This window comes from Oryx dammah, unplaced genomic scaffold (genome assembly GCF_014754425.2).
Source record: "Oryx dammah isolate SB20612 unplaced genomic scaffold, SCBI_Odam_1.1 HiC_scaffold_2, whole genome shotgun sequence".
Classification (NCBI taxonomy): domain Eukaryota; kingdom Metazoa; phylum Chordata; class Mammalia; order Artiodactyla; family Bovidae; genus Oryx; species Oryx dammah.
The window spans coordinates 117,229,248-117,241,391 of NW_024070186.1; positions in this window are offsets into that span (position 1 = coordinate 117,229,248).

The window sequence follows — 12,144 nt, forward strand, 5'->3', positions numbered from 1 at the left end:
AGTGATTTTGGAACGCCAAAAATTAAGTTTGGCCAACGTTTCCACTGTTTCCACATCTATTTCTCATGAAGTGATGAGACCAGATGCCATGATCTTCGCTTTCTGAATGTTGAGCTTTAAACCAGCTTTTTCACTCTCCCCTTTCACTTTCATCAAGAGACTTTTTAGTTTCTCCTCACTTTCTGCCATAAGGGTGATGTCATCTTCATATCTGAGGTTATTAATATTTCTCCCAGCAATCTTGATTTCAGCTTGTGCTTCTTCCAGCCCAGCGTTTCTCATGATGTATTCTGCATATAAGTTAAATAGGCAGGGTGACAATATACAGCTTTGACGTACTCCTTTTCCTATTTGGAACCAGTCTGTTGTTCCATGTCCAGTTCTAACTGTTGCTTCCTGACCTGCATACAGGTTTCTCAAGAGGCAGGTCAGGTGGTCTGGTAGTCCCATCTCTTTCAGAATTTTCCACAATTTATTGTGATCCACACAGTCAAAGGCTTTGGCATAGTCAATAAAGCAGAAATAGATGGTTTTCTGGACTCTTAATTTTTCCATAACCCAGCAAATGTTGGCAATTTGATCTCTGGTTCCTCTGCTTTTTCTAAAACCAGCTTGAACATCTGGAAATTCACAGTTCACATATTACTGAAGCCTGGCTTGGAGAATTTGAGCATTACTTTTGAGCTTTTGAGAATTTGAGCGTGTGAGATGAGTGCAATTGTGTGGTAGTTTGATCATTCTTTGGCATTCCCTTTCTTTGTGATTGGAATGAAAACTGACCTTTTCCAGTCCTGCGGCCACTGTTGAGTTTTCCAGATTTACTGGCATATTGACTATGTCATAGGTAGCTGTAATTTAAAAGAGTTAAATAGAAATTCTAAAACTGAAAAAATTAGAAATATAACTAGGATGTATCAATAATACTGTAGACATTACACAAAAATGATTAATAAGCTAGAAAACTGCTTAGGAAAAAATATCCCAATTGAAACACAGAGAGAAAAAAGGCAGGAGATTCAGAAAGAGTATAAAAACATATGAAACATATTTTTATTAGATAAAAATCTGATACATGGAAATTGGAATCTATAAACAGAGAAGAGATTAACAGATAAAATTCACCAGGTAAAACATACAAAAGGATCTATGATATCTAGGAAAAAATTCTAATTATATCCAATTGATATATAGACATATTATAGAAAGACTTCTGAAAACAAATGAAAGAAATCCTATATGAGTCAGAAAGGTGGATCAATTACTTCCAAAAATACAACAATAAAAATGAGAGAATTTTAACATAAATTTTGTAAGAAAAAATCCTACTTTTCATAAGGGGAAAATACTGTCCACTTAGAATTCTATAATCAATGAAATATGCATTAATACAGTATTGTAAAGCAAAATAAAGTAAAATTAAAAATTAAAAAAATAATTAAAGAAAAATAAGACACTTTAAAATTAACAGATTTAGAAAAACTGTCAATAAGAGACCTGTGCTACAAAAGTATAGATTATGTATTGATTTATATACGTGAAAGTTTGTGAGAATGCAACTTACATCCTGAGGAATGAAGGGAAAGCATTAAGAAAGGGGAAAAAAGCACTAGTTTTCTTTAAGTCACTTAAAATATCTGACTTTAAAGCAAAATTTATATTATTTTATGTTTTTAAAAATTATAGTTAAAAAACATATGACAACTATATAAAATGAAGATGGGAAGAGCTTATATGATTTAAAAGTTTTCAGTTTTGACTTAAAGTGATATAATATTAACCCTCAGTTGAGTATGAAAATTCGAGGATGCATAGTGTAACACCAATAGGTATACATAAAAATGCCAATAAATACATTAAAATGGAATTTTGATAAACAAAAATTATACAAATGGACATGGCTCCTCCATCCATGGGATTTTCCAGGCAAGAGTACTGGAGTGGGTTGCTATTGCCTTCTCTGGAAGAGAGAACAGAGAAATCAAAAATAGGAGAAAAGTGAAAAATGATAATATAGTAGATCTAAATTCAACATCAATAGTTAATATTATATGCTAACATTCTGAATATGCCAGTTAAACAGCAGAGATTGTTTTTGTTGTTCAGTTGCTAAGTCTTGTCCAATTCTTTGCCACCCCATAGAATGCAGCCAGTCTCCTCTGTTCTTCATTATCTCCTGGAGTTTGCTCAAATTCATGTCCATTGAGTCAGTGATGCTATCTAACCTTCTCATCTTCTGCCATCCCTTCTCCTTGCCTTCTACCTTTCCCAGCATCAGATTATCAAATGAAGAATAAGCCATGCTGCCTATGAAATATACACTTTAAATACAAATACAGATAGTTTGAAAGTAATTGAATGGAAAACAATCTTTCAGGTTGTTAGAATGAGAAAGCTGAAGGCGCTATTTTAGCATCAAATAAAATAGATTTCAAGACAAAGAGACTGAGTTTTTGGTTTGGGGACTCCAGCTCTGCAGGTTTACCATTCTGTTTGGTCCAAGCTCTAGATATTCACAGGATGTGCTTTAGGTGTCGTGCCAGATACCACTCCATCCTTATGAAACATTTAAAACCCAAACAAAGAAAACAGAGGGGTGTAGATACTTTAACAAATTGTGTTTGGCCAACTTGGTAGCCACATGTAAAAGTATATAGTTATTATTTACCTCACAATGTAGATTAAGAAGAACTACAAATTAATCAGAAATTTTAAAAGTTACAAAACCAAGGGCAAAATCTTTGGAATACAAAAGCCAGTTTTAAATCAAAAAGCATGTGTTATGTTTGCAATTGTCATATTTATTACTAATAATCTGATGCATCCATAAGATTTCTGAAGCAGAGACTAATTATTATATTTACATAATAATAGTTGCACTGAGTCTCCTTTGGCCTAATTCTTTCCCCTAGAGCAGTGTGACTAGAACTAAATGTCACCTATATGTAATGAGGTATGTGCTGAACATGAAAAACACCACAAAAATGAATCTGCTTACCTGTGTACACACTGTCCTTCGCCCATCCTTGAAAGAAGGAGAAAAACTTTTATCCCTTTGGATTTTGTTTTCATATTACACTTTTTGGAACAGAAATAAATCTCTCCTGGGGAATTATAAGAATATTGTCTTCAGCTTTGCAACACAGGGACTTCTCACTGAAAAGGAATATTACTTTTCAACCCTTTGAAAAGTAAATGCATACTTCCAGAGTTAAATAAATTCCTCTTGGGTTCTCATGGTCGTACATTAACTTCTAAGACTTGCTTTTTTAGACTAGGTTCCAATCTTCACTAAGATTTTTCTCAGAAAGCATGAACTATGCAGAAATATATAATATATTCTCTACAATCCCACATCATAAAAATTAATAACATTGATGACCTAAAAATCAAAATTCTTCCATCAGAAAATAGACAGGGAAAATAAAACTATACAATTTTCAATATAAAGATTTATTACTGTTTTAAACCATACTGATCTTAGTCTAAATTTTAAGGGGAATTTATCATATAATTCCTAAAACAGGAGGCATTAAATAAGGCCAGGGCTTTGATTCATCTGAAATTAGTAGACATAACTCAAGATTCAAAGAATATTTAAAATCCTTGAATTAATTTATTCCCATATCTCATGGCACTTGCCTTTTAAAGTTATTTTATTTATAAGCACTCACATGTACATATATCATTTTCAGTCAGAGTAGAAATGTTTTGATTCACCATATATCAGTTAGAAGGAAGATATTAAAAGATAATTTCAGAAAATTATTGCTTACTACTTTGATTTTTAAAATTATAATCTGTTATGCCCAGAGTCCGAGTCCCCAAAACTGAGAGAATAAGACGTCCACAGCAATGCAAAAGCATAAAGGGGTTTATTACTAGCTCGAGCCAGGGCCTAGGTTTCATCCAGCACAGTGGAATCCGACAAAGGCCCTGAGCTCTGAATCACATATACTTTTATACAGACGGTTCTTTGTTTCTGTAACAGCATAGCTGATTGGTTAAACCATATGCACGCGCGCGCGTGTGCATGTGCACGTGACTTTTAAACCTCGCATCCCTATCTGGATTGGCTTGGGTCTGGCGTGGGCGGGGGCTATGGGGATTTTTCTGATTGGTCGAGCTACACTGCCTGCGGGAGTTCCCAGAGCCTCAGCTTTTCTCAGGCCTAGCCTGCCCCTGAGTGTCTGTCCTGGCTTCCATTTGGTCCTAACAAATCTTATTTAATTTACTATTAAAAATATCTTACTAAAAAGCCCGCAGTGGTAGCACAGTCATTTTCAAAATTTAAGTCATAGGAAAAAAATTAAAGTATTTTCAAAGTTGATTTCTGAATCAGAATTGATGACTTCACTCAAGATACCATCTTATAGTAGATTGACTACGTAGAACAATTGGAAGGCTGTTTTCTCAACCTGAGCAGTACATTAGTTTTCCTAGAGAGATTTTTTTATATTATCAGTGCTTATCTCACCCAGAATTTATTGGTTACATTACCTGAATAGATGTAGTCTGGGTAATGGTATACTTAAATACTCCCCCAAGTATCAGGGAATTCCCCAATAGCTCAGTTGGTAAAGAATCTGCCTGCAGCGCAAGAGACTTGGGTTCAATTTCTGGATCCGGAAGATTTCCTGGAGAAGAAAATGGCAACCCACTCCAGTGTTCTTGCCTGGAAATTCCCATAGAAAGAGAAGCTTGGCGGGCTACAGTCCATGGAGTCACAAGAGCTGAACACGATTTAGCAACTAAACCACCACCAAGTATTTAGCAAAATGTTTAGAGTCTTGCTACAGCATCAGACCTTGCTTCTATCATCAGTCACATCCACAACTGAGTATTGTTTTTGCTGTGGCTCCATACCTTAGGAACCCAGAATGTTAGGTCCATGAATCAAGGCAAATTGGAAGTGGTCAAACAAGAGATGGCAAGAGTGAACATCAAAATCCTAGGAATCAGCGAACTAAAATGGACTGGAATGGGTGAATTTAACTCAGATGACCATTATATCCACTACTGTGGGCAGGAATCCCTTAGAAGAAATGGAGTAGCCATTATGGTCAACAAAAGAGTCCAAAATACAGTACTTGGATACAATCTCAAAAATGACAGATTGATCTCTGTCGTTTCCAAGGCAAACAATTCAATATCACAGTAATCCAAGTCTATGCCCTAACCAGTAATGCTGAAGAAGCTAAAGCTGAACAGTTCTATGAAGGCCTACAAGACCTTGTAGAACTAACACCCAAAAAAGATGTCCTTTTCATTATAGGGGACTGGAATACAAGAGTAGGAAGTCAAGAAACACCTGAGTAATAGGCAAATTTGGCCTTGGAATATAGAATGAAGCAGGGCAAAGGCTAATAGAGTTTTGCCAAGAGAACACACTGGTCATAGCAAACACCCTCTTCCAACAACATAAGAGAAGACTCTACACATGGACATCACCAGATAGTCAACACTGAAATCAGATTGATTGTATTCTTTGCAGCAAAAGATGGAGAAGCTTTATACAGTCAACAAAAACAAGATCAGGAGCTGACTGTGGCTCACATCATGAACTCCTTATTGCCAAATTCAGACTTAAATGGAAGAAAGTAGGGAAAACCACTAGACCATTCAATATGACCTAAATTAAATCCCTTATGATTATACAGTAGAAGTGAGAAATAGCTATAAGGACTAGATCTGATATATAAAGTGCTTGATGAACTATGGATGGAGGTTCGTGACATTGTACAGGAGACAGGGATCAAGAACATCCCCATGGAAAAGAAATGCATAAAAGCAAAATGGCTGTCTGGGGAGGCCTTACAAATAGCTGTGAAAAGAAGTGAAAAGCAAAGGAGAAAAGGAAAGATATAAGCATCTGAATGCAGAGTTCCAAAGAATAGCAAGGAGAGATAAGAAAGCCATCCTCAGAGATCAGTGCAAAGAAATAGAGGAAAACAACAGAATAGGAAAGACTAGAGATCTCTTCAAGAAAATTAGAGATACCAAGGGAACATTTCATGCAAAGATGGGCTCGATGAAAGACTGAAATGGTATGGACATAACAGAAGCAGAAGATATTAAGAAGAGGTGGCAAGAATACACAGAAGAACTATACAAAAAAGAGCTTCATGACCCAGATAATCACGATGGTGTGATCACTCTCCTAGAGCCAGACATCCTGGAATGTGAAATCAAGTGGGCCTTAGAAAGCATCACTACAAACAAAGCTAGTGGAAGTGATGAAATTCCAGTTGAGTTATTTCAAATTCTGAAAGATGATGCTGTGAAAGTGCTGCATTCAATATACCAGCAAATTTGGAAAACTTAGCAGTGGCCGCAGGACTGGAAAGGTCAGTTTTCATTCTGATACCAAAGAAAGGCAATGCCAAAGAATGCTCAAACTACCACACAATTGCACTCATCTCACACACTAGTAAAGTAATGCTCAAAATTCTCCAAGCCAGACTTCAGCAGTACGTGAACCATGAACTTCCAGATGTTCAAGCTGGATTTGGAAAAGGCATAGGAACCAGAAATCAAATTCCCAACATTGCTGGATCAGGGAAAAAGCAAGAGAGTTCCAGAAAAACATCTATCTCTGTTGACTATGCCAAAGCCTTTGACTGTGTGGATCACAATAAACTGTGGAAAATTCTGAAAGAGATGGGACTACCAGACCACCTGACCTGCCTCTTGAGAAACCTGTATGCAGGTCAGGAAGCAACAGTTAGAACTGGACATGCAACAACAGACTGGTTCCAAATAGGAAAAGGAATACGTCAAGGCTGTCTATTGTCACCCTGCTTATTTAACTTATATGCAGAATACATCATGAGAAACGCTGGGCTGGAAGGAGCACAAGCTGGAATCAAGATTGTTGGGAGAAATATCAATAACCTCAGATATGCAGATGACACCACTCTTATGGCAGAAAGTGAAGAGGAACTCAAAAGCCTCTTGATGAGAGTGAAAGAGGAGAGTGAAAAAGTTGGCTTAAAGCTCAACATTCAGAAAACAAAGATCATGGCATCTGGTCCCATCACTTCATGGCAAATAGATGGGGAAACAGTGGAAACAGTGTCAGACTTTATTTTGGGGGCTCCAAAATCACTGCAGATGGTGTTTGCAGCCATGCAATTAAGAGACACTTACTCCTTGGAAGGAAAGTTATGACCAACCTAGATAGCATATTAGAAAACAGAGATATTACTTTGCCAACAAAGGTCCATCTAGTCAAGGCTATGGTTTTTCCAGTGGTCATGTATGGATGTGAGAGTTGGACTGTGAAGAAAGCTGAGCCCCGAAGAATTGATGCTTTTGAATTGTGGTGTTGGAGAAGACTCTTGAGAGTCCCTTGGACTGCAAGGAGATCCAACCAGTCCATTCTAAAGGAGATCAGTCCTGGGTGTTCTTTGGAAGGAATGATGCTAAAGCTGAAACTCCAGTACTTTGGCCACTTCATGCAAAGAGTTGACTCATTGGAAAAGACTCTGATGCTGAGAGGGATTGGGGGCAGGAGGAGAAGGGGACGACAGAGGATGAGATGGGTGGATGGCATCACCGACTCGATGGACATGAGTTTGAGTGAACTCTGGGAGTTGGTGATGGACAGGGAGGCCTGAAAGTGAAAGTGAAGTCGCTCAGTCGTGTCCGACTCTTTGCGACCCCAGGGACTGTACCCTACCAGGCTCCTCTGTCCATGGGATTTCCCAAGCAATAGTACTGAAGTGGGTTGCCATTTCCTTCTCCAGGGGATCTTCCCAAACTAGGGATTGAACCCTGGTCTCCCGCATTGTAGACAGACACTTTACCATCTGAGCCACCATGCTGCAATTCATGGGTTCGCAAAGAGTCGGACACGACTAAGTGACTGAAGTGAACTTAGAGTCTGGCTGAAATCTGATATTACTATTAAGGATTAAGTCCATTTGTATGCAAGAAAATTCTAAATGATAGTGACTGAAGATTGAGGGTTTGTTTTTTTTTTTTTTTTTTCCCCCTCAAATAACTAGAAAAATGGATCTAGGTCAACTTGAATCTGTTTCTTCCTTTATAGTCAGTTTATAGCTTCAGTTCATGAATCTGGATTTTAGCCAGGAAGAAAAAAAGAAACATCAAAGACAAAAAGTACCAGCCAAATTAATCTGTTTTCTGAAACTTTCTGGGAGAGTCAGATATCTGCATTCATTTATGCGCTATTGACCACTATTTGTTCAGAAGGTGCTAAAAATACAGTATTTCAACAGGGTACAATGTCACCTACAAAATTTAGGTATGTTTAGGTGCTAGGTTATCATAGATACCAGTCTTTGTTACTCCTGTAGTGATGTTCCATGAGGTCTATCCTTCCACTGTTCTGAAGTTATACTTAAAATATAAAACAACAAATGAAGTAATAAAAAAGAATAAATATAAAATTATATATATATTCATCAAAAAAATTCATATCTTAAGAAAGATAACCCATGTCATAAGTAAAAATGTATCAAATTTGTAACAATTTCATTTCTCATGACAGTGAAAATGTCTACATATTTAAAAATGTAAATAATAGCTCAGCACAATATTTTAATAGAAGATCATTACAAAAATTGCTGTTATTAAAGAACCAAATAACCTGAAGTTGGAACCACACACAGTGTCTTTAGCTTCAAATCATTTTATTAACAGACTCATTAAGTTTTACCAAGGTAAATTTGGAAGTGAGACAAAACTGTTTCCTAATGTATTGGGTATAAACGTTTAAACTAACTGTTACAACTGAAGACAGCAGTGGCCTGATATGTAAAGAAAGTAAATCCTCTGTGTTCCATTAGTTTATGCTGACCATAGTCCAATTTAGCATGTGTTACAGAACATAATTTCGTGTCTCAGCACACCTTAAAAACTAGAAAGTTTTGTAATTATCTCCCAACAGAGTGGAATTAATTCAGAGCAAACTACTCAAAGCTAATGACTGCATGATCAGGTAATTTTATTGTTTGAGCAAACAATGATAATATGCTTTTAAATTTCATTTAACTTTGCTTTAATTAATGTATATCTAACAGAAAAAAATTTTCACTCTTTGGAAGGTTATTAGTTTTTATTTCCTTTGGTGGGATTTTAATATGATAGAAAATCCAACTTTTATAACTACTGCTACACTCCATAAATAATGAATACTTTACTTTGCATAATCCAAAATTCTCTATATAAATACGATGTGATTGAATCTTCTGTGCACAAACTCTTTGATATTTTAAAAGAGTTAAATTTGAACAGATTTCAGATTTCATTAAATTAACCTACTAAGTTGCAAAGGATGGGAATTTTCTTATTCATTGTAACTAATCTCTTCATTATTATTATAAAATTCTCTAATTTGAATCTAATTTTTCAGAGACACAGTTAAGGAATAACTTTATAAAATACTAAATTAACAAATAAAATTTAATTATTATACTCATAAGGATATGTTGAAGTGTTTTATAGTATTGTGTCATGCAGGATGTTTTATTACCCTATTGCTTGATAGATTAGAAAACATGTTCAATACTGGAAGAGGTCTTTAGTTAGCTCAGCTATTATTTTAAATACGTGACTAAAAAGCAATATTACTTTCAAAAAATACTATGAACAAAGTCATAATTACTCAACTATCATAGGGAATAACTATTATATTTCAGTATAATTTTCCTGGCCATAAGGACTAAAAACCCTGAACTTTATGCCTAGTTTATTCTTCTTCACTAAAGGGCACTAAGCAAAATTCAATTTTTTAAGCAATGACAACATAGTAGAGACCATCCACCTCCTAATGATAATCTGCTTCAGGGTTGTGGGCTGAGCACTTTCATTTATATCTCCTATGATATCATAATACAATTACAGTAGAAGTGAAACAAATTAAAACAAAACAGACAAAAACCCAACTAGGTGCAATAAAGAGGGCATTTTCTAGATGATTTAAATCAGGTAGGGGAGTAGTGCCTGATGAATCTGAGGGGAGAAAAGTAAAATTAAACCAACAATTAGGAAATAGTTCTGACCTGCTGAACCCTGGAGAAGGCAAAATCCCCCAAGTAAGGTAAATTCAAGTCAGAAGTATGGCTGGAAAAAAAAAGAATCAATTGAGTCTGCATATCTCATCCTTCTCTTTTCTCCTTTGGCATTTCAGGCCTTTGTTTTTCATCAGATAAATCAATATCAATTGTGAAAGCTATCTTTGAGATAGCCAGTCTTTCTATAATTATTAATGATATGACTGATGATTTTGGAAAGTTCTTCTATCAGTGTGTTATCACCTCAAATCTAATGTATAACAAACAAGAATGAAACCTCAGTAGCATACTATTCTACAGCATGTGTTTACTTCTCACAAGACTGAGTATTAGCTGGGAGCTTTGGTTGATCTCTGTCAGCCTTGTTCTCGTGTCAAAGGGTCAGCTGAGTCATTTTGAACTAGGACATCTCTATGTGTCTCTCCTCCTTGGGTGACCAGCAGGCAAACTGGTATCTTCTCTTCACTGTGATGGCACAAGAATAGGAGACAAAAATTCAGTCACAGAAATCTTTTTCAATGCTCCTTGCATCTGATCTGCTGACATCCTATTGGCCAAAATATAATGAGTGGAGGGACAGGGGATTATGTACAGCTGCAAATTTACAAGGCAAAGGTCAAGGATAGAGAAATTAGAGAAGACTTGATTTCAATGTTGAAATCTACTACATATCTAAGGGGAGATTTCCATTTTGAAAAAAATCAGTGTATGATAAAGAGATTCATAAGCACACGTGTATTATGCACATTAAAAAGTACAAAGTTCTCTAAACAAGTTATAGTTGCTGGTGGTATTACTGTCATGGTAGACAGCATTCCCTGGTAGCTCAGCTGGTAAAGAAACCGCCTGTAATGCAGGAGATCCCGGTTCCATCCATGAGTCGGGAAGATCCCCTGGAGGAGGGTGTGGCAACCCATTCCAGTATTCTTGCCTGGAGTATTCCCATGCACAGAGAAGCCTGGCGGTTGTAGTCCGTTGGATCACAAAGGGTCGGACACGACTGAGACTGAGTGACTAAGCACAGGCATCATTCTGACAATTAGTATAATGGAGGTGCCTCTTTTTTCTGTGAGTAAAGTATGGTGATACACAAAAGGTAGAAATAGAAATGAGTAAAACAGCTCAAGTAACAGAAGCTGGGGTATGACAAGAAAAAGAAACAAAACTGATTAGTAAAAATATATTTATACTATAGAGGAAAATAAGTGAGATTATTTTCTTTTTTGAAAATGCATGAATTGCAAGTCATATGTTCAGGACAATCAAAATCCATTATAGATTAGATAAAATTGACCTGAATTTGGTTAGCTTTGTACTAAAACATATGACTGAAACACACTTCCTAAATTTTCATAATTTCAGACATGACAAACAGTGATCACCAGGAAGAGACTTTTAAGAAATTACTTTAGCTACCTTTTAATTGAAGTCATTAAGTGAGTTCTACTTGGTTGCTTTTAAATGTACTGAATAATTTCTAATTTTTTTCTGGATTATTGATTTAATGAGTTCAAATATGTTGTCAATCATTCACGATCTCCTAGAAAATAAAGGAGAAAATATTCTCTTTTTACTAATTTTGAAATTTTAAGGAAATCAACCAATACACTATTTTAGAGGTAAACATACATTGTTGATCTTAAAAAAAAAAAATCCTGAAATGTATCTTTGAATACAAACTATATTCCAAAAGTTTCACAAATATCTAAGAATTGTTTTATTTCTAATAAGTGGACCATATCTGTGCCATAAGAAAAAACTCCATATAAATCTTTCAGCTCAGTTTATTTTAGCTAAATTAGATGCACTGTTCTTTTAGATTAGATTAAAAATTCACTCTCATTCCTGTCTGACTCTTTGCTATCCCATGGACCATACAGTCTGTAGTTCTCCAGGCCACTGGAGTGGGTAGCTGTTCCCAATCCAGGGATCAAACCCAAGTCTCCCACATTACAGGAAGATATTTTACCAGTTGAGCCACAAGGGAAGCCCATGAATACTGGAGTGGGTAGCCTATCCCTTCTGCAGTGGATCTTCCCAACCCAGAATCAAACTGAGGTCTCCTGCATTGCAAGCGTATTCTTTACCAGCTGAGCTACCAGAAAAC